At 36.9% G+C, this 24,796-nt stretch overlaps 1 long non-coding RNA gene across 1 annotated transcript in view; it reads left to right on the forward strand.

The window, feature by feature from the left end:
* Positions 1-8,653: 8,653 nt before the first annotated feature.
* LOC129638677 (uncharacterized) overlaps positions 8,654-24,796 on the forward strand; it is a 109,585-nt gene continuing 93,442 nt past the window's right edge. Inside the window, exon 1 of the long non-coding RNA XR_008707965.1 lies at positions 8,654-8,824. This is a non-coding gene — a long non-coding RNA (uncharacterized LOC129638677). The remainder of the gene's footprint in view (positions 8,825-24,796) is intronic.

Raw genomic sequence — 24,796 nt, forward strand, 5'->3', positions numbered from 1 at the left:
ATTCCTCACTTTTCATATGATGATATTGAGTATATGAAGTTTTAATAACTTGTTCAAGCTCTCAGCTAATAAGTAATGGAACCAGAAATCAAATTCTAAATCTGAGTCTAAACTCATTCTCTTTTTACCATACTGTAATTTTTCCATTAATGATAAGAGCTGATATGAAGAAGAAACTTTAATTTTTTTGATCAATATCAGTTTTCCTAGGTTGGATTGGAGAACTACACATTTATTAGAGTGAAATGATCCCTATGAAACCTGCTTCAGGGCCTTGAACATGTTCTGCTTTGAAAAAAAAAAAAAAAAGGTGAGTGGTTAAGCAATGATCTTTGAGACTAAATGGGGAGTATTATCAGAAAACTACATCTACATTAATTAGTGCCCTATCTTTAACTTTATATCAAAGGCTAAATTTAACTAGGACCTTGTCCTTGATTAGCATTGTTATCTTGTGAAAACATTACCTGTCCTATTAGAAATCAACCCTCTTAAATCTACACTTAATTATGAAAGTCAAGCACACTTTCATTTACTGGCAGCTACTGATATTTTTAATGAAGTCAGGTGACTGTAGTTCAAATAAACAAATAATTATGGTTGACAGTCAGAGTGTAAACAAGGTCTTAATTAAATTAATGAATATGCTAGCTGCTATGTTTGTCCCAAGGGACAAAACAATCTGGGTTTAGTTATCAGGATTCTCACACAAAGGAAAAAAAAAAAAAAAAAGAATGCTTATGGTAAGAAAGTCAAAGTCCATAGACTTGTAAGCAGGTAAAACAGTAAGACAAAATGACGTTTGGTGTTTTGTAGACTCTTTCTACAGGCTTCCCAGATGGAGTTAGCAGTAAAGAACCCACCTAACAAGGCAGGAGATGTAAGAGAAACAGGCACAATACCTGAGTTGGGAAGATTCCCTGGAGGAGGGCATGGCAACCCACTGCAGTATTCTTGCTTCGGGAATCCCATGGACAGAGGAGTCTGGTGGTCTACAGTCCACAGTCACGAAGAGTTGGATATGATTGAAGTGACTGAGCACATGCACACATTCTTTCTACATGTAGATGGATGATTTTATTTTCTTCTAACTTTTCATGCTAACTGCTCAAAACAGTGAGGATACAAGGCATACTTTCAAGCTCACACTACACTTGCCATTTGGTGTTTGGAACAGAGGCCATTATACCTGTTTTCATGAGTAAAACTACTGAGTTTTTTTTTTTTTAATTTTATTTTTAAACTTTAGATAACTGTATTAGTTTTGCCAAATATCAAAATGAATCCGCCACAGGTATACATGTGTTCCCCATCCTGAACCCTCCTCCCTCCTCCCTCCCCATTCCATCCCTCTGGGTGGTCCCAGTGCACCAGCCCCAAGCATCCAGTATCGTGCATCGAACCTGGACTGGCAACTCGTTTCATACATGATATTTTATATGTTTCAATGCCATTCTCCCAAATCTTCCCACCCTCTCCCTCTCTCTCAGAGTCCATAAGACTGTTCTATACATCAGTGTCTCTTTTGCTGTCTCGTACACAGGGTTATTGTTACCATCTTTCTAAATTCCATATATATGCGTTAGTATACTGTATTGGTATTTTTCTTTCTGGCTTACTTCACTCTGGATAATAGGCTCCAGTTTCATCCACCTCATTAGAACTGATTCAAATGTATTCTTTTTAATGGCTGAGTAATATTCCATTGTGTATATGTACCACTGCTTTCTTTTCCATTCATCTGCTGATGGACATCTAGGTTGCTTCCATGTCCTGGCTATTATAAACAGTGCTGCGATGAACATTGGGGTACACGTGTCTCTTTCCCTTCTGGTTTCCTCAGTGTGTATGCCCAGCAGTGGGAATGCTGGATCATAAGGCAGGTCTATTTCCAGTTTTTTAAGGAATCTCCACACTGTTCTCCATAGTGGCTGTACTAGTCTGCATTCCCACCAACAGTGGAAGAGGGTTCCCTTTTGTCCACCCCCTCTCCAGCATTTATTACCTGTAGACATTTGGATCGCAGCCATTCTGACTGGTGTGAAATGGTACCTCATAGTGGTTTTGATTTGCATTTCTCTGATAATGAGTGATGTTGAGCATCTTTTCATGTGTGTGTTAGCCATCTGGATGTCTTCTTTGGAGAAATGTTTATTTAGTTCTTTGGCCCATTTTTTGATTGGGTCACTTACTTTTCTGGAGTTGAGCTGTAGTAGTTGCTTGTATATTCTCGAGATTAGTTGTTTGTCAGTTGCTTCATTTGCTATTACCTTCTCCCATTCTGAAGGCTGTCTTTTCACCTTGCTAATAGTTTCCTTTGATGTGCAGAAGCTTTTAAGGTTAATTAGGTCCCATTTGTTTATTTTTGCTTTTATTTCCAATATTCTGGGAGGTGGGTCATAGAGGATCCTGCTGTGATGTATGTCAGAGAGTGTTTTGCCTATGTTCTCCTCTAGGAGTTTTAGAGTTTCTGGTCTTACGTTGAGATCTTTAATCCATTTTGAGTTTATTTTTGTGTATGGTGTTAGAAAGTGCTCTAGTTTCATGCTTTTACGAGTGGTTGACCAGATTTCCCAGAACCACTTTTTAAAGAGATTGTCTTTAATCCATTGTATATTCTTGCCTCCTTTGTCAAGGATAACGTGTCCATATGTGCGTGGATTAATCTCTGGGCTTTCTATTTTGTTCTATTGATCTATATTTCTGTCTTTGTGCCAGTACCATACTGTCTTGATAACTGTGGCTTTGTAGTAGAGCCTGAAGTCAGGTAGGTTGATTCCTCCAGTTCCATTTTTCTTTCTCAAGATCACTTTGGCTATTCGAGGTTTTTTGTATTTCCATACAAATTGTAAAATTACTTGTTCTAGCTCTGTGAAGAATGCTGTTGGTAGCTTGATAGGGATTGCATTGAATCTATAGATTGCTTTGGGTAGTATACTCATTTTCACTACATTGATTCTTCCAATCCATGAATATGGTATATTTCTCCATCTATTAGTGTCCTCTTTGATTTCTTTCACCAGTGTTTTATAGTTTTCTAAATATAGGTCTTTAGTTTCTTTAGGTAGATATATTCCTAAGTATTTTATTCTTTCCGTTGCAATGGTGAATGGAATTGTTTCCTTAATTTCTCTTTCTGTTTTCTCATTATTAGTGTATAGGAATGCAAGTGATTTCTGTGTGTTGATTTTATATCCTGCAACTTTACTATAGTCATTGATTAGTTCTAGTAATTTTCTGGTGGAGTCTTTAGGGTTTTCTATGTAGAGGATCATGTCATCTGCAAACAGTGAGAGCTTTACTTCTTCTTTTCCAATTTGGATTCCTTCTATTTCTTTTTCTGTTCTGATTGCTGTGGCCAAAACTATGTTGAATAGTAATGGTGAAAGTGGACACCCTTGTCTTGTTCCTGACTTTAGAGGAAATGCTTTCAATTTTTCACCATTGAGGATAATGTTTGCTGTGGGTTTGTCATATATAGCTTTTATTATGTTGAGGTATGTTCCTTCTATTCCTGCTTTCTGGAGAGTTTTGATCATAAATGGATGTTGAATTTTGTCAAAGGCTTTCTCTGCATCTATTGAGATAATCATATGGCTTTTATTTTTCAATTTGTTAATGTGGTGTATTACATTGATTGATTTGCGGATATTGAAGAATCCTTGCATCCCTGGGATAAAGCCCACTTGGTCATGGTGTATGATCTTTTTAATGTGTTGTTGGATTCTGATTGCTAGAATTTTGTTAAGGATTTTTGCATCTATGTTCATCAGTGATATTGGCCTGTAGTTTTCTTTTTTTGTGGGATCTTTGTCAGGTTTCAGTATTAGGGTGATGGTGGCCTCATAGAATGAGTTTGGAAGTTTACCATCCTCTGCAATTTTCTGGAAGAGTTTGAGTAGGATAGGTGTTAGCTCTTCTCTAAATTTTTGGTAGAATTCAGCTGTGAAGCCGTCTGGACCTGGGCTTTTGTTTGCTGGAAGATTTTTGATTATAGTTTCAATTTCCATGCTTGTGATGGGTCTGTTAAGATTTTCTATTTCTTCCTGGTCGAGTTTTGGAAAGTTGTACTTTTCTAAGAATTTGTCCATTTCTTCCACGTTGTCCATTTTATTGGCATATAGTTGTTGATAGTAGTCTCTTATGATCCTTTGTATTTCTGTGTTGTCTGTTGTGATCTCTCCATTTTCATTTCGAATTTTATTGATTTGATTTTTCTCCCTTTGTTTCTTGATGAGTCTGGCTAATGGTTTGTCAATTTTATTTATCCTTTCAAAGAACCAGCTTTTGGTTTTGTTGATTTTTGCTATGGTCTCTTTTGTTTCTTTTGCATTTATTTCTGCCCTAATTTTTAAGATTTCTTTCCTTCTACTAACCCTGGGGTTCTTCATTTCTTCCTTTTCTAGTTGCTTTAGGTGTAGAGTTAGGTTATTTATTTGACTTTTTTCTTGTTTCTTGAGGTGTGCCTGTATTGCTATGAACTTTCCCCTTAGGACTGCTTTTACCGTGTTCCACAGGTTTTGGGTTGTTGTGTTTTCATTTTCATTCGTTTCTATCCACATTTTGATTTCTTTTTTGATTTCTTCTGTGATGTGTTGGTTATTCAGCAGTGTGTTGTTCAGCCTCCATATGTTGGAATTTTTAATAATTTTTCTCCTGTAATTGAGATCTAATCTTACTGCATTGTGGTCAGAAAAGATGCTTGGAATGATTTCTATTTTTTTGAATTAACCAAGGCTAGCTTTATGGCCCAGGATGTGATCTATCCTGGAGAAGGCTCCATGTGTGCTTGAGAAAAAGGTGAAATTCATTGTTTGGGGATGAAATGTCCTGTAGATATCAATTAGGTCTAACTGGTCTATTGTATCATTTAAAGTTTGTGTTTCCTTGTTAATTTTCTGTTTAGTTGATCTATCCATAGGTGTGATTGGGGTATTAAAGTCTCCCACTATTATTGTGTTATTGTTAATTTCTCCTTTCATACTTGTTAGAATTTGTCTTACATACTGGGGTGCTCCCGTGCTGGGTGCATATATATATATATATATATATATATATATATATATATATATCTATTGTTATATCTTCTTCTTGGATTGATACTTTGATCATTATGTAGTGACCATCTTTGTCTCTTTTCACAGTCTTTGTTTTAAAGTCTATTTTATCTGATATGAGTATTGCTACTCCTGCTTTCTTTTGGTCCCTATTTGCATGGAAAATTTTTTTCCAGCCCTTCACTTTCAGCCTGTATGTGTCCCCTGTTTTGAGGTGGGTCTCTTGTAGACAACATATGTAGGGGTCTTGTTTTTGTATCCATTCAGCAAGTCTTTGTCTTTTGGTTGGGGCATTCAACCCATTTACGTTTATGGTAATTACTGATAATTATGATCCCGTTGCCATTTATTTTATTGTTTTGGGTTCGAATTTATACACTGTTTTTGTGTTTCCTGTCTAGAGAATATCCTTTAGTATTTGTTGGAGAGCTGGTTTGGTGGTGCAAAATTCTCTCAGCTTTTGCTTGTCTGAAAAGCTTTTGATTTCTTCTTCATACTTGAATGAGATCCTTGCTGGGTACAATAATCTGGGCTGTAGGTTATTTTCTTTCATCATTTTAAGTATGTCTTGCCATTCCCTCCTGGCTTGAAGAGTTTCTATTGAAAGATCAGCTGTTATCCTTATGGGTATTCCCTTGTGTGTTATTTGTTGTTTTTCCCTTGCTGCTTTTAATATTTGTTCTTTGTGTTTGATCTTTGTTAATTTGATTAATATGTGTGTTGGGGTGTTTCGCCTTGGGTTTATCCTGTTTGGGACTCTCTGGGTTTCTTGGACTTGGGTGATTATTTCCTTCCCCATTTTAGGGAAGTTTTCAACAATTATCTCCTCAAGTATTTTCTCATGGTCTTTCTTTGTGTCTTCTTCTTCTGGGACCCCTATGATTCGAATGTTGTAGCCTTTAATATTGTCCTGGAGGTCTCTGAGATTGTCCTCATTTCTTTTAATTCGTTTTTCTTTTATCCTCTCTGATTCATTTATTTCTACCATTGTATCTTCTAATTCACTAATCCTATCTTCTGCCTCTGTTATTCTACTATTTGTTGCCTCCAGAGTGTTTTTAATTTCACTTATTGCATTATTCATTATATATTGACTCTTTTTTATTTCTTCTAAATCCTTGTTAAACCTTTCTTGCATCTTCTCAATCCTTGCCTCCAGGCTATTTTTATGTGATTCCATTTTAATTTCATGATTTTGGATCAATGTCACTATCATTATTCGGAATTCTTTATCAGGTAGATTCCCTATCTCTTCCTCTTTGGTTTGGTTTGGTGGGCATTTATCCTGTTCCTTTACCTGCTGGGTATTCCTCTGTCTCTTCATCTTGTTTAAATTGCTGAGTTTGGGGTGTCCGTTCTGTATTCTGGCATTTTGTGGAGTTCTCCTTATTTTGGCGTTTCCTCACTGTGTGTAGGTTTGTACAGGTGGCTTGTCAAGGTTTCCTGTTTAGGGAAGCTTGTGTCGATGTTGTGGTGTATGGAGCTGTATTTCTTCTCTCTGGAGTGTAATGAAATGTCCAGTAATGAGTTATGAGTTGTCTATGGCTTTGGGGTGACTTTGGGCAGCCTGTATCTTGAAGCTCAGGGCTGTGTTCCTTTGTTGCTGGAGAATTTGCTTGGTATGTCTTGCCCTGGAACTTGTTGGCCCTTGTGTGGTGCTTGGTTTCAGTGTCGGTATGGAGACATTTGATGAGCTCCTGTCAATTAATGTTCCTTGGAGTCAGGAGTTCCCTGGAGTCAGGGTTTGGACTTAAGCCTCCTACTTCCAGTTATCGGTCTTATTTTTACAGTAGTTTCAAAACTTCTCCTTCTATACAGCACCATTGATAAAACATTTGCATTAAAGATGAAAAGTTTCTCTACTGTGAGGGTCACTCAGAGAGGTTCACAGCGTTACATGGAGAAGAGAAGTGGGAGGAGGGAGTTAGAGGTGACCCAAATGAGATGAGGTGGAATCAATAGTGGAGAGAGTGGACTAGCCAGTAGTCACTTCCTTATGTGCACTCCACAACTGGACCGCTCAGAGATATTCATGGAGTTATACAGAGAAGAGAAGAAGGAGGCAGGAGACAGAGGTGGCCAGAAGGATAAAAGGGGGAAATGAAAAGGTGGGAGACAGATCCAGCCAGTAATCAGTTCCCTAAGTGTTCTCCACCTTCTGGAACACACAGAGATTCACAGAGTTGGGTAGAGTAGAGAGGGGTTAGGGAGGAGATACAGGCGACCTGGTGGAGAAAACGGAGAGTCCAAAGGGAGAGAGAGCAGTCAAGCCAGTAATCTCGTTCCCTACTGAAAAATGGGTCCTGAAGATTGGGTTCTTAAAGGTACAAAATTGGTAACAAATACATAAAAGCAAAAATTAAAAATCTAGAGTAGAGTTTGGAATTTCAAAAATGCAATGTTAATGAAAAGAAGAAGGAAAGAAAGAGAGAAAAAACGAACAAAGAAAAACAAACAAGGTTGCGAAAATTATAAAGAAACTACAGGTACAAAATTGATAACTAATACCAAAAAGCAAAAATTAAAAATCTAGAGTAGAGTTTGGAATTTCAAAAATACAATGTTAAAAAAAAAAAGAAGAAGAAGAAAAATAAAGAGAGAAAACAAACAAACCAACAAAAACAATGTCTCAAAAATTATAAAGAAAATACAGGTACAAAATTGATATCAAATACCAAAAAGCATAAATTAAGAATCTTGAGTAGAGTTTGGAATTGCAGTATATGATGTTATTTAAAAGAAGAAGAGAAAGAAACAGAAGGAAAAAAAAGAAAAAAAAGTCACAGAAATTATAAAAAAAACTATAGGTACAAAATTGATAACATATACCAAAAGGCTAAAATTAAAAATCTAGAGTAGAGTTTGGAATTTCAAAAATACGATGTTAAAGAAAAGAAGAAGGAAAAGAAAGAGAGAAAAAACAAACAAAGAAAAACAAACAAGGTCACAAAAATTATAAAGAAACTACAGGTACAAAATTGATAACTAATACCAAAAAGCAAAAATTAAAAATCTAGAGTAGAGTTTGGAATTTCAAAAATACAACGTTAAAAAAAAAGAAGAAGAAGAAAAATAAAGAGAGAAAACAAACAAACCAACAAAAACAATGTCTCAAAAATTATAAAGAAAATACAGGTACAAAATTGATATCAAATACCAAAAAGCATAAATTAAAAATCTTGAGTAGAGTTTGGAATTGCAGATATACGATGTTATATAAAAGAAGAAGAGAAAGAAACAGAGGGGAAAAAAGTCACAGAAATTATGAAAAAAACTATAGGTACAAAATTGATAACATATACCGAAAGGCTAAAATTAAAAATCTAGAGTAGAGTTTGGAATTTCAAAAATACAATGTTAAAGAAAAGAAGAAAAAAAAAAAAAACACGTTCAAAAAATTATAAAATATATATATGAAGTTTGCTGAAGAAGAAAAAAAAATAGGGTCTTTTTTTTGCAAAGTAATAGTTATAAAAGTGAAAATTAAAGGACAATAGAGGACTTAAAATTAAAAAAAAAAGAAAGAAAGAAAGATTGATCGCAAAAATAGTAAAAATATATCTAGGTCTTTCTCTGGTTTTGTTTTGAGTATTGTGGGTTCAGTTCATTTTTGGCTAGTTCCTTGGTCCGACTTATATTTCTCAAGATCTATAGGCCCCTTCCTATGTAGTCCATAGTAACCACAGGGTTTTAATCTATGGCCTGTAGCTTCCAAGGCGTTTCCCTCTGTTATAGCTTCTTCTGTTTGCTGGTCTCTTCAGTGTCTGGTTCCCTCCCTGACACAAAGGGGACGGTGGAGGACACTATTTTTTTTTTTTTTTTTTTTAGGCTCACTTGTTCAGCCCCGCTGTGGGGAGGGAGGGAGGGATGCTGCAAACAGATAACACTGGCGTGTGCTCACAGTGCCTCAGCCACACTGGGTCTGCCCCCACTCACGGCGCATGTAGCCTCCCTGCCCACACTGCTCGGGCTCTAGATTGTTCCGCCAGGAACAATCAGAGGCCAGCCCTGGGCTGAGCTCCCAGGTCCAAGCCGCTCAGGTTCAGGCACTCAGGTAGTCCTCAGAGGCGCAGAGTTGCTTGGGCCTGCATTTTGTGTTCTTCCCAGATCCGAGCAGCTCAGGTGATGAGGTGTTTGGCGAGCGCCAATGCTGCGACTTATCGCCTCCCCGCCACTTGGTTATCTGGGTGTAAAACCGGCACACCTTCTCAGGCAGATGTTGCCCGTCCAGACCCCCAAGAAGTTTTAGTTATCAAAGAAGCCTGCTTACAGTTTTATAGATAGTGTCTCTCTGGGGCTGCAATTTCCCCCTTCCAGCTCTGGCTGCCTGTCACCGGAGGGGGAAGGTCTGCAACCGGCTATCTCTGTTCAGTCCTTTGTTCTGTGCGCAGGCCTGGTGGTGTCTTAGGTTAGGGCTGGCTTTTCGCGTGGTAGATATTCCACAGTCTGGTTTGCTAGCCCAAATTATTTCGCTCAGATAGCGCTCAGGACATTCGGCCCGATTCTTACTCTAAGGGACACAGCCCATGCCCCGCTTCCCTGCCCAGCCCCCGCTTGCTAATGCCGTGTGCAGGCGTCTGCACTGCTTCTCCACTGGGGGAGTTACCGTAGGGCTCACAATCTGCGATTTTTAATTGTTTATTTTTTTTTTCTCCCTTTTATGTTGCCCTCTGTGCTTCCAAATTTTGGCACAGATTCGGCAGTGAGAAGGTTTCCTGGTGTGTGTAAACTTCTCTCTTTTTAAGACTCCCTTCCCGGGACGGAACTCCGTCCCTCTCTCTTTTGTCTCTTTTTTTGTCTTTTATATTTTTTCCTACCTCCTTTCGAAGAGTTGGGTTGCTTTTCTGGGTGCCTGATGTCTTCTGCCCGCATTCAGAAGTTGTTTTGTGGAATTTACTCAACGTTTAAATGCTCTTTTGATGAATTTGTGGGGGAGAAAGTGTTCTCCCTGTCCTACTCCTCCACCATCTTGGCTCCTCCTCCAAAACTACTGAGTTTTAAAGAAAAAAAATAGATTAAAAAAGGACATTCAATTTATAACAGATTGCTATCAGATTTTCTGTAATGCTTTAAACCACAAATAAATAGGATGACATAACTAATTGTACTCAAGAAAAGAAAACATGAGCCAAGACTTTGCATGTAGAATAATTGATATCAGAGTTAAATGATCAGAAAAATAGAAAATGCAATCCAAAAATTCACATGGAACCACAAAAAACCCTAAATGGTCAAAGCAATCTTAAGAAAGAACAAAACTGGAAATACAGCACTTCCTAATTTCAAGCTATATCACAAATTAAAAGTTGTTTTGTTCTAGTTCTATGAACAATGCCACTGGTAATTTTATAGAGATTGCACTGAATCTGTAGATTGCCTTGTGTAGTATGGGCATTTTAACAATATTGAATCATCAAATCCAAGAACATGGTACATCTTTCCATTTATTTGTTTTGTCTTCAAGTTCTTTCATCAGTGTCTAATAGTTTTCACAATACAGGTCTTTTGCTTCCTTAGGTAAGTTTCTTCCTAGGTTTTTAAAAAATTATTTTTGATGCAATGGTAAATGGAATTATTTCCTTAATTTATCTTTCTGATATTTTGTTGTTAGTGTATAGAAATGCAACAGATTTCTGAGTATTAATTTTGTATCCAGCAACTTTACTGAATTCATTGATGAGCTCTAATAGTTTTCTTTCTGATATTTTGTTGTTAGTGTATAGAAATGCAACAGATTTCTGAGTATTAATTTTGTATCCAGCAACTTTACTGAATTCATTGATGAGCTCTAATAGTTTTCTGGTAGCATCTTTAGGATTTTCTATATATAGCATCATGTCATCTGAAAACAGTGCCAGCTTTACTTCTTCTTTTATAATTTAGGTTCCTTTAATTTCTTTTTCTTGTCTGATTGCTATGGCTAGGATTTCCAAAACTATGTTAAATAAAAGTGGTGAGAGTGAGCATCCTTGTCTTGTTCCTTATGTTAGAGGAAATGCTTTCATCTGTTCACCTCTGAGTATGGTTTTAGTTGTGAGTTTGTTGTATATGGTCTTTATTATGTAGAGGTATGTTCCCTCTATGCCTACATTCTGATGAATTTTTATCATAAATGGATGGTGAATTTTAGCAAAAGCTTTTATCTGCATCTATTGAGATGATCACATGGTTTCTATTTGTATGGAAACACAAAAGACTCTGAATAGCTAAAACAATCTTGAGAAAGAATGGAGCAGAAGGAATCATACTCTTTGACTTCAGATTATATTACAAAGCTACAGTAATAACAATAAAAAAGTATGGTAAACTGGCACAAAAACAGATACATAGGTCAATGGAGCAGGATAGAAATTCCAGAAATAAAGCCACTTACTTATTATTAATTAATCTATAACAAAGAATGCAAGAATATGCAATGAACAAAAAGACATGCTCTTCAATAAGTGGTGCTGGGAAAACTGGATGGTTATATGTAAAAGACAAAAGACTAGAACCTCCTCTAATACCATACACAAAAATAAACTCAAACTCAAAATGAATTAAATATCATAAGTGTAAAACCAGATACTATAAAACTCCTAGAGGAAAGCATAGGCAGAATACTCTGATATAAATTACAGCAATATTTTTGATCTATCTCTTAAAGTAATGGAAGTAAAAACAAAAATAAACAGTTTTAATTAAACTTAGAAGCTCTTTCACAGCAAAGGAAATCATAAAGAAAATGAAAAGACAATCTGCAGACTAGGGGAAAATATTTGTAGATGATGCTACCAACAAAGAATTAACTTCTAAAACATACAAACAGTTCATACAGCTTAATATCAAAAAACAAACAACCCAATCCAAAAATGGGCAGATAATCGAAATAGACATTTCTCCAAAGAAGACATACAGATGATCAAGAGGCACATTCATTATTAAAAAATGCAAACCAAAACTATAAAGAGGTATCATCACATACCAACCAGAATGACCACCACTAAAATATATACACGTAATAAATGCTGGAGAGAGTTTGGAGAAAAAGGAACCTTTCTACATTGTTGGTGGGAATGTTGGTGAAACCACTATGGAAAACAATATGGAAGTTCCTGAAAAATCTAAAAATAGATTTACCATATGGTCCAGCAATCCCACTCCTAGACATATACCTGGAAAAGATAGAAGCTCTAATTCAAAAAGATATATGTATCCTAATGTTCATGGTAGCACTATTCTCAATAGCCAAGACATGGAAGCAGTCTGAATGTCTATCAGCAGAGGAATGGATAAAGAAGATGTGGTACATATATATAATGGAATATTACTCAGCCATAAAAGAATGAAATAATGCCATTTGCAGTAACATGGATGGACTTAGAGATTATTATATTAAGTGAAGTAAATCAGACACAGAAAGACAGACATCATGTGATAGCACTTATATGTGGATTCTAAAAAATGATATAAATGAATTTACTGACAAAACATAAATAAATTCATAGAAAACAAACTTATGGTAACCAAAAGTGATAGCAGGGGTAAGAAGTTTGGGATTAACATATACATTCTACTATGTATTAAATAAATAAGAAATAAGGATCCACTATATAACATAGACAGCTATAGTCCATATCTTGTAGTAACCTATAATGAAAAAGAATCCGAAAAAAATATATATGTGCATATAAAAACCACTTTGTTATATACTTGAAACCAGCACAACATTATAAATTAACTATACTTCATTAAAAATGAACACAAATTTTCAAATCTATATTACAAAGCTATAGTAGTAAAAAGAGTATGGTACTGATATAAAAAGACACATAAGGGATGGAATGGGGAGGGAGGAGGGAGGAGGGTTCAGGATGGGGAACACATGTATACCTGTGGCGGATTCATTTTGATATTTGGCAAATCTAATACAGTTATGTTAAGTTTAAAAATAAAATAAAATTTAAAATAAAATAAAATAAAAAACAAACAAACAAACAAACAAAAAAAAGCAAAAAAAAAAAAAAAAAAAAAAAAAAAAAAAAAAAAGACACATTAAGCATATGTATACAAGGCCATTGGAAAGACCCTGAAGCTGGGAAAGACTGAGGGTAAGAGCAGAAGGAGGCTGAAGAGGATGAGATGGTTAGATAGCATCATTGACTCGATGGGCATGAGTTTGAGCAAACTCCAGGAGATAGTGAAGGACAGGGGAGTCTGGTGTGCCACAGTTCATGGGGTCCCAGAGTTGGACACAACTTAGCAACTGAACAGAACAAAGTCAATTCATATTTGATGGGGGAGCCAAGAATACTAAATACAGAAATGATAGTCTCTTCAATAAATGGTGTTGGGAAAACTGGATAAGCCCATGCCAAATAATAAAATTGGACACCTTTTACTTACAAAAATTCACTCAAATTGATTAAATACTTAAATGTAGTAATTAAAACCATAAAACTCCTAGAAGAAACATGGAAAGTAAAGCTCCATGACATTTATCTTGGCAATGAATTTTTTGGATATGACTCAAAAGCACAAGCAACAATACTGAAGTGGTTAGCCTATTCCTTCTCCAGGGAATCTTCTCAACCCAGAATTGAACCAGGGTCTCCTGCATTGCAGGTAGATTCTTTACCTACAGAGCTACCATGGAAGCCCAAAAATGGCTGTATGTTATACCATAGTAGAGATAACACAATTATTTAAAAAATGAATGGGTCATAGGTAGAAAGCATATATAAAAATTTATTTTCATTAAAAATAATTAGGTAATAATTTTAGTATTGTTATTTTGATACTTTTATGTGTTATTGGATCAAGCAAATGAACATTTATATGATAATTGATTTCTATCATTCTCTGTTTTTGAGAAACAGGGTTCTTCCTACAGAAAGGAAATACAGGTGTAATATAGTAAAAGATAAGTAAAACCCCATACTATTGCATTTGAATTGCAAGTATTGATATAAACTCATGAATAATTATATACACTGACACAAAATTATGTATTATCAGTTTAGCCAGTCAGTCGTCTCCGACTCTTTGTGACCCCATGGACTGCAGCACGCCAGGCTTCCCTGTTCATCACCAAGTCCTGGAACTTACATACATAATATATGCTAATATAAAATCATATGGCATATATGAGCTTATTATATAATTTTATATAACATATATACTCTCTATTTAAACATATAATATGCATGATTATAATTTTATGTGTAATTCACATACATTGTATATGTAGTTTTCTATTTTTTGTTTTTTTTTTAAACTAATTTATTTATTTTAATTGAAGGGTAGTTACTTTATAATATCATCATGGTTTTTGCCATACATCAACATGAATCAGCCTATTTCTGTCTATTGAAATGACTAGAAACAATCATTAACCCTATGGTAATGGTATTGAAATACCATTTTCCACTTAAACAAGCTGATTACATTTCTCCACAGAGAAAAGGTCTGGGGTTGAAGAGACACATGATAAGCTTATAATGTGTGATTATAATGTGTGATTATTTCATATAGCAAGGAATCTATTAAAAAAAAAAAACAAAACTACTTGTCAAACTGGATTCAGGAGCAAAAGTAAGGGCTCTCACCAGACAAATATGGGACAAGTTGAGCTTCGGTAGGAATAAAAATTAAAATGATATAAAATCTATCAAATAGATTTAAATTCAAGATTGCATAATGGTATTAATACAAAATAACCAATAACCTCAATAACATGATAGCTAACCAGTTCATTTTCTGATAAAGGAAAAGACTTGAGGATTTATCCTGCTCTTCTTATATAAATTTTCCTACTGGGTAACCAATTGGTACATGTGGAGAAGTGCATCTTTAATAAAATAATCCAACTAATTATTAAAACAGAAATGATACAATTAGAATATCACCATATTCAAATGCAATAAAACAATTAATGTAAGTATCAAGCATTAAGAGCTCCTAACATGAAAAATACAGGTAGCCAGACCTTATGTCTCTCTTGAGGAAAGAATATAACATGACCCATAACAAGATTGTACTTTGCCAAAAGAATCAAATTTGAGTTTATCAAACTTTGAATCTAGTTGTCCCCTTCAGAAAATAACAAGGAGAGAGGATTATATTAAACAGTACCATGAAAGTGCCATCAGCAAATTCCAGACTATGGGAAACTATAGGTCGAATGGTCTAACTAAGTAAGAGATAAATTATAAGAGAGAATTTTTATAAATGAAGGAGAAATGTTAGATTAAAACAGACCTAAGGGACATATCAGAGAAGGCAATGGCACCCCACTTCAGTACTCTTGCCTGGAAAATCCCATGGACGGAGGAGCCTGGTGGGCTGCAGTCCATGGGGTCACTGAGAGTCGGACACGACTGAGCGACTTCGCTTTCACTTTTCACTTTCACGCATTGGAGAAGGAAATGGCAACCCACTCCAGTGTTCTTTCCTGGAGAATCCCAGGGACGGGGGAGCCTGGTGGGCTGCTCTCTATGGGGTCGCACAGAGTCGGACACGACTGAAGCGACTTAGCAGCAGCAGCAGCAGCAGCAAGGGACATATCATCTTAGGAATGTACATTTATGTGATAAAAATACAGAAAAGTGTGAGGAATTGTTTTACTTTTGTAGTTTGTTGGGATGGAGGAAGGTTGTAATTAGGATGAGACATAATGGAGCAGCTTCTGAATGACTGATAAAATTTTATCTTTTTATCTAGATTATGGTTACAAAGATGTCTGCCTCCTAATATTTCATTGAGCTACATTTGTGTGTATATGGGTCTGTGTGTTTTGTGTCTCTGATTTAATTTACTGTCAGGAGGTTACTTCAAAAATGATTGTATTTATATGAATGAATACAAGCTAAAAATATAATCAAACTGAGATATTTGGAAATAAATTTGACATAGTAACTAATCTCAAACCAAAAGTGAAGTGGCAACCTCTAGGACCAAAGAAGGAATTTTTGATGGGTTAGGGAACATGATCAGGTTCCTATGAAGAAGACTCTGAGACAGAAATTAGAATATAGGAGAGTGCTCTTGAGATCTCCACATGAGAAAGGGTATGGAAGAAAGTAAATTTGGGAAGGAGAAGTCGTGCTATGATGCAGTCTCAGGGAAGTCTTCAGCTGATCCATGGGGCTTTTAAAATTAAATAACTCTTTTAAGTTATGTCACGTTGGACAAAACGACCAGACTTCTAGTTTCCTCTCCATTCTGGGCAGGGGCAGAGGATACAAACTGGACACCACCAAGGCAATTCTGGAAAGGGCTGAAAGTTGAAAGCTATCTGCTGTCAGTTCTCTCAAAACCTGGAGAAATAGGTTCTTCAGTTACAAAAGGGAGCTAGATGGTATAGCACTGTTTCATCTACAATGATTACTTTCTGCTTCTTTATGTATCCATCTCTAAACTATTCTATTCATATTTACAAACACAGGCTTATAAAGCTCAGTACCCATGTGATTTGTGGAAATCTTGTTCACTTTTTACAGATAGGAATAAAAAGTTCAGGAAGTTTACCAGTTATAGTGACTCTGCATTGTGGGCTAACTTTGGACCAAATATGTTACCTATATTATTTCATTTGATTATCTCAATAGCCTTATGATTTAAGTACAGTTGTTTTCTTCATTTTACAGATAAGGAAAATTAAGATCATAGAAGTTACATGATTTGCCTAGCTAGTCAGTAGTGGAACCAGGATTCTGTGTATGTCTGAATCCTAGTACATATCAGGATACAGATATGTATGAATCCAGAAACCTACTATCAATCAATATACCTCTGCAGAAGTTGTGGAGATTCAAAGAATAAGTAAAGGGGTGATTGCAGAAATATAATTCTGATTTCCCATTGCCAGTTGTTCTATTCCTTTTTCATAATTTCTTCAGTGGGTGATCCCTCAAAAATGGCTTTTTCTAAGAGTTAATGGTTATCCTTCTAAGTTTGCAAGTAAGAATCTTCAATCATTTACTCCAAAGAAGTCACAAAGGCAAACATTTTATTCAAACTGTTGGGCTAATGGGAAAAACTGTTTCAGGGGAGTGGCATCCTTTTGAACTCCTCAAAAACCCAAGCACACTATACCAACTCTTCCTATGATGAGGTCACTCTAGTGGCCATAGGATAGTTAGAGGGATAAGAACAAGCTAAAAAAGAGAAGAAGAAGAAGAAAACTCTTCAGTTTGCATGCACTGAAAATTAAAGGTGAATTTTTCTTTGGTAAGAAAAAGTCTAGATTGTGTAGGGAAAAAAATGAGAGCAGATATCTCATGTTTCAGAGCATTAGAAAAAAATTTTAAAGTGACTTTTTGAATATTCAAATAGGTCAATTTAGGGCAAAAAAAAGGAAAGAATATACAAAACTGCAGGTAGCTAACCACTAAAGTTCATTACACCTTAAAAAGTAATATAAGCTGTCATAAATTGGTTCAAAATGGTTCTAGTCAATTTAGGGATGAGAAATTCAAAATAAGAAGAATGAGAGGTACTCCTGTCTGAGTATGAACTTGTGGGGGAAACATCTATTCTTCCCATACTGTCCTTTGGTACAACTATCTGAAATGCAGTTCTGTGCTTGTGAACTATAGCACTAATTCATTCTACCTGCTGGCTTTCTTTATTGTCCCTGAAAATACCAACTCCTTGTGCCTCAGGGCAGTTACCTCTGCTCAGAATGGTTTCCCTCCAGTTTTTGTCAAGCTGGCTCCTCTTCATTCTTCACATTGGAGTTTACAGGTTACCTCTGGCTCCTACTCCAAGCCCTGCTTTTCTTTGCCTATTGCCCTCTTTCATTTACTTCAGAGCACTTATCACAATCTGCTATCATCTTGTGTGTTTGTATATTATGTTTCCTCAACTAGAAGGTAAGCCTTATGAGGACATGGCTCTTAGAAGTGTGTTTTTTTTTTTTTTTTTTTAGTTAATTAAATTTCAATTGGAAGATAGTTACTTTACAACATTATGGTGTTTTTTGCCATATATCAACATCAATCAGCCACAGGTATACATTGGTTCCCCCGTCTTGAACCCCCCCACCCCCCTCCTCACCCCATCCGTCTGTGTTGTCTCAGAGCACTGGCTTTGAATGCCCTGCTTCATGTATCAAACTTGTACTGATCATCTATTTTACATGTGATAATACACATGTTTCAATGTTATTATCTCAAATCACCCCACCCTCGCCTTCTCCTACATAGTCCAAAAGTCTGTCCTTTACATCTCCTTTGCTTTTCTGTATGTAGGATTGTTGGTACCATTTTTCTAATTCTGTATATATGCATTAGATTACAATATTTATCTTTATTTTCTGATTCATTTTACTCTGTATAATAAGCTCCATGTTCATCCACCCCATTAGAACTGACTCAAATGCACTCCTTCTTATAGCTGAGTAATATTCCATTATGTATATGTACTACAACTTCCTTATCCATTCATCTGTCGATGGATATCTAGGTTGCTTCCATACCCAGCTATTGTAAATAGTGCTGCAGTGAACATTGGGACATGAGTATCTCTTTGAATTCTGGTTCCTCAGGGTATATGACCAGTCACAAACATAGTCCCTGTATCTAACACAGTGTCTGTCATAACACATATATTTTTGAAGTGAATGAATGAGTGAATAAATTATTTAAAATTTTCATTTTGTGTAAAGTGAAAATTCTCCTCTTTAAAGTGTCATTGCTTTGGATATATTTTTATTTCTTTTTATCTCATAACTTTCTAAGAAATCATTTAATGGGCTAACATGAACACACATACACACAAGCACAGAGACAAAGAAAGTAATCTTGCCTCGTCTATTCCTTATGGAGAATCTTGGTGGGAGTGGACAAGTATACATGCATTAGGTTTGCATGTCTGGCCTTGAGTACTTTGCTTGTCAGTTTTTCTAGAACACTTATTCAAATCAGCTTGACGTTAGCAACATCCAAAGACCATCTGGATGCCTAAGGGCATAGTACCCAGTGTGCTGCTGCAGGTCAAGCTCTATTTAATGGCAGCCTATTTAAAATGAAACACCTAGAATGCCTAGGAAATCTACTTCCCCTGAAAAATCTTCCGTCAATTGGAATAGACACCCGATTACTGTGGTTGCCAGAAAGCATGCATCATCCAGTGGCAGAAAGAACTTCGTAAAGAAATAGTCCTTTCAGTTTACAGCAAGTAATTAACTAACTAAAAAACTAAATAAATGAGTAAACTGGATAGATAAAGTAGGATAAAAATAATTCTAGAACTTCAGAATCAAATCCAGGAATCTAAATACATGTGACTTGTGGAATCTGGAGGTTTCGATTGTTCAGTGAATTCCAATTTGCTGTGCTCCTTAGGATGGAAGTGCTCTGATTATTTATAAAGAGCAACATTGCACTTCCTCCAGGATACTGCTTACTACAGACAACTCACAGAGCTTTTCAACTCACCAGCAGTGTCATCTAAAGGCTCATCTTATAGACATGAACTTTGAGGAAGAAATAGGCATCAAAGGGATGTCCTTGTATAATGTCTTAAGTAACCAGAGACTAGATATGTTTCTGTGGGTTCCTTTGTTCTGTAGACTCTGAGTCCCACGCCGCATTTGGAGGTATCTCAGTTCCTTAATGAAGTGCAGCCTGTGTGTCACACTGAGCACAGGGACAAGTCAGGATTTTAGGCTCTGCTGCTGGGGCGTTAGCAACTGATTATCTGAAAATGGATCATTAAGTGTCAGCTGAAAAAAATATGCAACTCATTAGCAATCTCCTTTGGTAAAGAAATGATAGCACCAATCTGCTGAAGTTCAACCACTTCTGGAAAGACATTATAAAATGTCTGATGGTGAGAATAGAATATAGAATAGGATTCAGAAAAGGGAAGAATCGGATATAACAAAGAGAGTATAAGACTTCAGTGTTTTATTAGCTCCTCTTTTCCACTTCACATCTATCAATTTTTCATTCCAAATACTTTTGTCCTGAATCCAAATTCTTAGTCTATGAAAAACTAGGGTACCATTTTCTTAAATTTGAGTCAATTCATTGTTAATGAGTCATCTGGCAACTATCCTCTAAAGATGAGAATTACAGGAATATCTGCCAACACTAGACCAGATAGGTGAGGAGTAAAAATTTCTGCCATTGCTTTTCTTTTGTTGATACTTGGCTCTGCTGTCCCTTTCAGACAATAACTTGAAGCTTTCTCAGGAAGTCAGGAGGCAAGCAAACCTGGGTGAGTGATGGAATAAACCCAGTAAGCATCAGGGTTTCAAGACGAGTCCACCGTTAAAAATAACTTTCTTTTTTACTAAACTCCAGTTTATCCATCTTTCAGTTGAGATTTAGGAGTAGAAAAATATTTCACTTACTTTTTCTCTCAGATAAATCATGTCCTATAGAGCATGAAGGAAAAAGTAATCAAGGTGTCATGTAGTAAATACACGTGTAACTGACAAGACCAGTGAGAAGGTTTTGTTCTCTCTAGTAAGAATTCTTGGAGAAGGAAATAGCAACCCACTCCAGTATTCTTGCCTGGAGAATTCCATGAACAGGGGAGCCTGGCAGGCTACAGTTCATGGGGTTGCACAGAGTTGGACATGACTGAAGAGACTTAGCACACTAAGAATTCTAGGTGTAATGGCTTTTCATCGTGTGGTACAGTGATTGAGTTTGGACCTATTCCAGAACGTTATTAAGATGTCAAATTCCACTAGAGGCAATGCCCTGGAACTGGAGACCTAACTTTTAAAAATTACTTCCAAATGATTCCTTCTGAATGCAAACCAAATAATACAAGAAAAAGGGAGCAGCATAAACTGCTTCAGTCCCCTCTGAGCATCACTTCTATCCTTTTGAAAAGTTTCACACATAAAATATAAAAAAAAAATTAACAATTTGGTGAAATCATTGTACACTTATCCCAGTGCCAGATAAAACCCTGGACCCAGAGAAACGTTTTACCTCTAAATATTCATAGACTTTACACCCAATGAGGAGTCAGTGTTGGCATGAGGATAAAGAGCTCATACACATGAAGTGAAATAAATGAGGGTAACAAATATGATAGACACTCTTGTGCTCACTATGAGACAATATCTTCAGGGACAATTTCTGTACTGCCAGTTTTGGAATACTAATGATGAGATTAATTCTCCTCTCTCTGTTCTTTCTCTTCACCCTACCAACACACACACACACACACACACACACACACACACACACACGCACACACAAGGGAATATGCTTTTTATAAAGGTGAAGGCAGCTTCACCATTCTTTTTTTTGGTTCCAGTAAGAGAATTTTCTCTCCAAAAAAACCTAGCCACAGCTACCAGTTTAGACCTTATATCCTTGCTAGTTAGAAGATAAATTTGAAAAGAAATTTATCCTTTTATCTTTCACCAAAGAGAGTTGGTGCTAAGGGAATATTGCTGCACCTTCCGGAGAGAAGTGGAAAGCCTCTAGGTGATCAGCAGGAGGCAGTGTCTTCTTGTCCTATTACCATAAAGTGAGAGATGAATTTTCTCACTTTGGTTCACTGTTGTGTAGTCTACTATCTAGACCATGGCGAAGAGAATCATAAAGATTCTCTCTTCTCTAATAATGAGGAACATAATGATAGCGGTGGTGATGATGATGATGATGATGATGATGACAGTGAAGCCATCAGAGATCAAAAGTATTCAAACCACCACATGTGTGGTATTATTATTTAAACAATGCAGGTGGTAGGGCAGAACACATATAGCCTGTTTATGATCGAATCTCTTCTGTTTCTTATGAAAATCTGCTTCCACTGGTTCTTAAATCCCTTCTTGGGATTTAAGATAATGGCTCTTTTCTAAAACTTTCTTACCTGTGCCAGATGCTGCCTCTGGGCTTGTGGTCTAACTTAACACCCATGCCATGACCTGTCACACTCTTAGCCTCCTCTGCCCATTTGCCCTCATCAGACTGATGATGTTAGATACTTTTGCTTGTATTGACGTGGGGTTCTGCTTGAGAAACTGTATTCAAGATACAATAATGTTAACATCATTCATATGGTCAAAGGTTTCCCTTATATCATGTTGTTGATATAGAACGTGTTTCTTTTTCCCCCTGTAGTTGCATGCATGCCATTTCAGTAATATTTCTGGTTCACAGGACACCTTCTTAGGAATGTTATGTCTACATCCTTAGAGCCCAGAGATCTACAATCAATTGCCATTGTGGAAAAACTTATACTGTGACATTCCGAGTACGTCAGTTAACTGTGTTCTGACTTTTCTGCTACCCCATCTGCAAAGCATGGGGTTTATACATGTCACCTCAGTAAGGTATTATGAGAGTTAATGAACCAGAGATTGTAAGAGGAATTTAGGCTGTTTGATGAAAGGTGCTGCTTAAGTATAGAGCATTTCAATTTTATGTGGCTTGATTCTTCAGGGCCAAAGCAACATATCAGAAAGTCATGGAACTGCTATTAAAGGGCAGAGGGCACCTTCAGTACATTCTCAATGTAAGGTGAAAATACTGTCTCCAAAAGGAGTGGTTTGGAGTTTTATAACTAACTGTTCAGCAGTGGCTCCTTTCCTTGCTGCAGCTGCCACATGCCCTGCATGATAAAATTAGTCTCATTTTTGCCCAATTTGTCCTTGGTTCCCTTGACACAACATGCATTTCCTCAAAATCCCTTCTGGATGGAATGAACTATGGTACATAAATATAAGTTGTACAAATACATCAGCTAAAATGGATGATAAGAGAACAAACCTGCATGGCAAGCAGTGCCTCTGGCAGGTTTTTAGCTGTTCCTTTTGAGATATAAAAGCAAGAGGACATCTTCAGCTAAAATGCATTAAAAGGTTTTGTTACCACAACAGTGAGAGAAGGTACAAATGGGGCAAACGTAATATGCTACCTCCAAGTAACATTTATATGTGTTGTACAGAAGAAACACTCAGATTATGAGACCTTTCTAAAGGTCTCAAACATTTTGACAATTATTCAGGGCCAGTTCTATTTGATTTGGGTTCACTTTTTGCTGATCTGATTCCCCTAGTGACCACATTTACTCTCATCTGCTTCCCTGGTAGCTCAGCTGGTAAAAAATCCACCTGCAATGCAGGAGACCCCGGTTTGATTCCTGGGTTGGAAAAATCCCCTGGAGAAGGGAATGGCAACCCACTCCAGTAGTCTTGCCTGGAGAATCCCATGGACAGAGGAACCTCACAGGCAGCAGTCCATGGGGTCACCAAGAGTCGGACATGACTGAGTGACTAACCACAGAGCTTTGATTTCAACCTCGTCTGTCTCTTACTGGCTGCTACCAATAATTCTTCCCCAAAGGGTCCTGCTGAAGTACTTAGAGTTCACAGATTTTGGTGACATTTCTTTATTAACATTTAAATTAGTATGTTTCAAATATATTCTTGCCTGTCATCATTGAAGAAAAATTCACATTTATAATGAGATTAGCTGTAAGGGATTTAGAATACACTTTGTTTTGTTTGTAATTTCTGTAGACACTTTTCACTTTCCATAATAAAGCTGGTTTTCCTAACCAGGGGAAAAGACCATAAATATTAACAAGTTCAGAGAAAAATATATATTTTTTCTGAATAATGAAAGAAAAACCAACAGGGTGAAAACAGAGAAATCTGGGAATCGTATTTCATTTTTCCCCCTCTGTGCATACCCCTTGCATTCTTTCCTTTACTTAGTCCTACCCTCCTTGTAAATATAAGTAAAGCAGAAATAAAAGACTACTTGCTTTCCCCCCCACTGAGAGATACCCTAAGGCTTACAAGATGATACTTTCTCCATTGTAGCCAGTTGCTGTAAATCAGCTGTGTGAATAAGAACACCTGAATCCTTCTAGACTTGCATGTTTACTAAGTTTAATAAGCTGAAAAGCATGGGCTCTTGGGGTATTAGGGGCTGTTTCAACATTACAAGACTTCTGCCTGGTGCTGTGAATACAGCTGCTGCTGCTACTGCTGCTGCTAAGTTGCTTCAGTCGTGTCCAACTCTGTGCGACCCCATAGACGGCAGTCCACCAGGCTCCCCCGTCCCTGGGATTCTCCAGGCAAGAACACTGGAGTGGGTTGCCATTTCCTTCTCCAATGCATGAAAGTGAAAAGTGAAAGTGAAGTCGCTCAGTTGTGTCCAACTCCCAGCGACCCCATGGACTGCAGCCTACCAGGCTCCTCTGTCCATGGGATTTTCCAGGCAAGAGTACTGGAGTGGGGTGCCATTGCCTTCTCCAGTGAATACAGCTACAAAAGCCCAAAACTCAGTTTTTTCCTCTCCTTTGTCATGGAACTGCAATTTTCCTCAGAAGCCTTTGACACTCTATGCCCAACTTCCTCCAACAGTGTAGAGTCTCTTTCATATTCTTTTTTTAAAAATACTTTAATGCTCAGGATTCATTCACATATTCATGGGAGGACAACACAGTTTTACATGTTTTTGAAAATTAACAGTATTTACTCCCTTCCATGATATATAGTTAAACTGCTTTAGTTACTACCTACATTTGGTCTCTGCTGGAGAAGGCAATGGCACCCCACTCCAGTACTTTTGCCTAGAAAATCCCATGGACAGAGGAGCCTGGTAGGCTGCAGTCCATGGGGTCGCTAGAGTTGGATACGACTGAGCAACTTCCCTTTCACATTTCACTTTCATGCATTGGAGAAGGAAATGGCAACCCACTCCAGTGCTCTTGCCTGGAGAATCCCAAGGATGGGAAGCCTGGTGGGCTGCAGTTTATGGGGTCGCACAGAG

Source organism: Bubalus kerabau, chromosome X (assembly GCF_029407905.1).
Source record: "Bubalus kerabau isolate K-KA32 ecotype Philippines breed swamp buffalo chromosome X, PCC_UOA_SB_1v2, whole genome shotgun sequence".
Taxonomy (NCBI): Eukaryota; Metazoa; Chordata; class Mammalia; order Artiodactyla; family Bovidae; genus Bubalus; species Bubalus kerabau.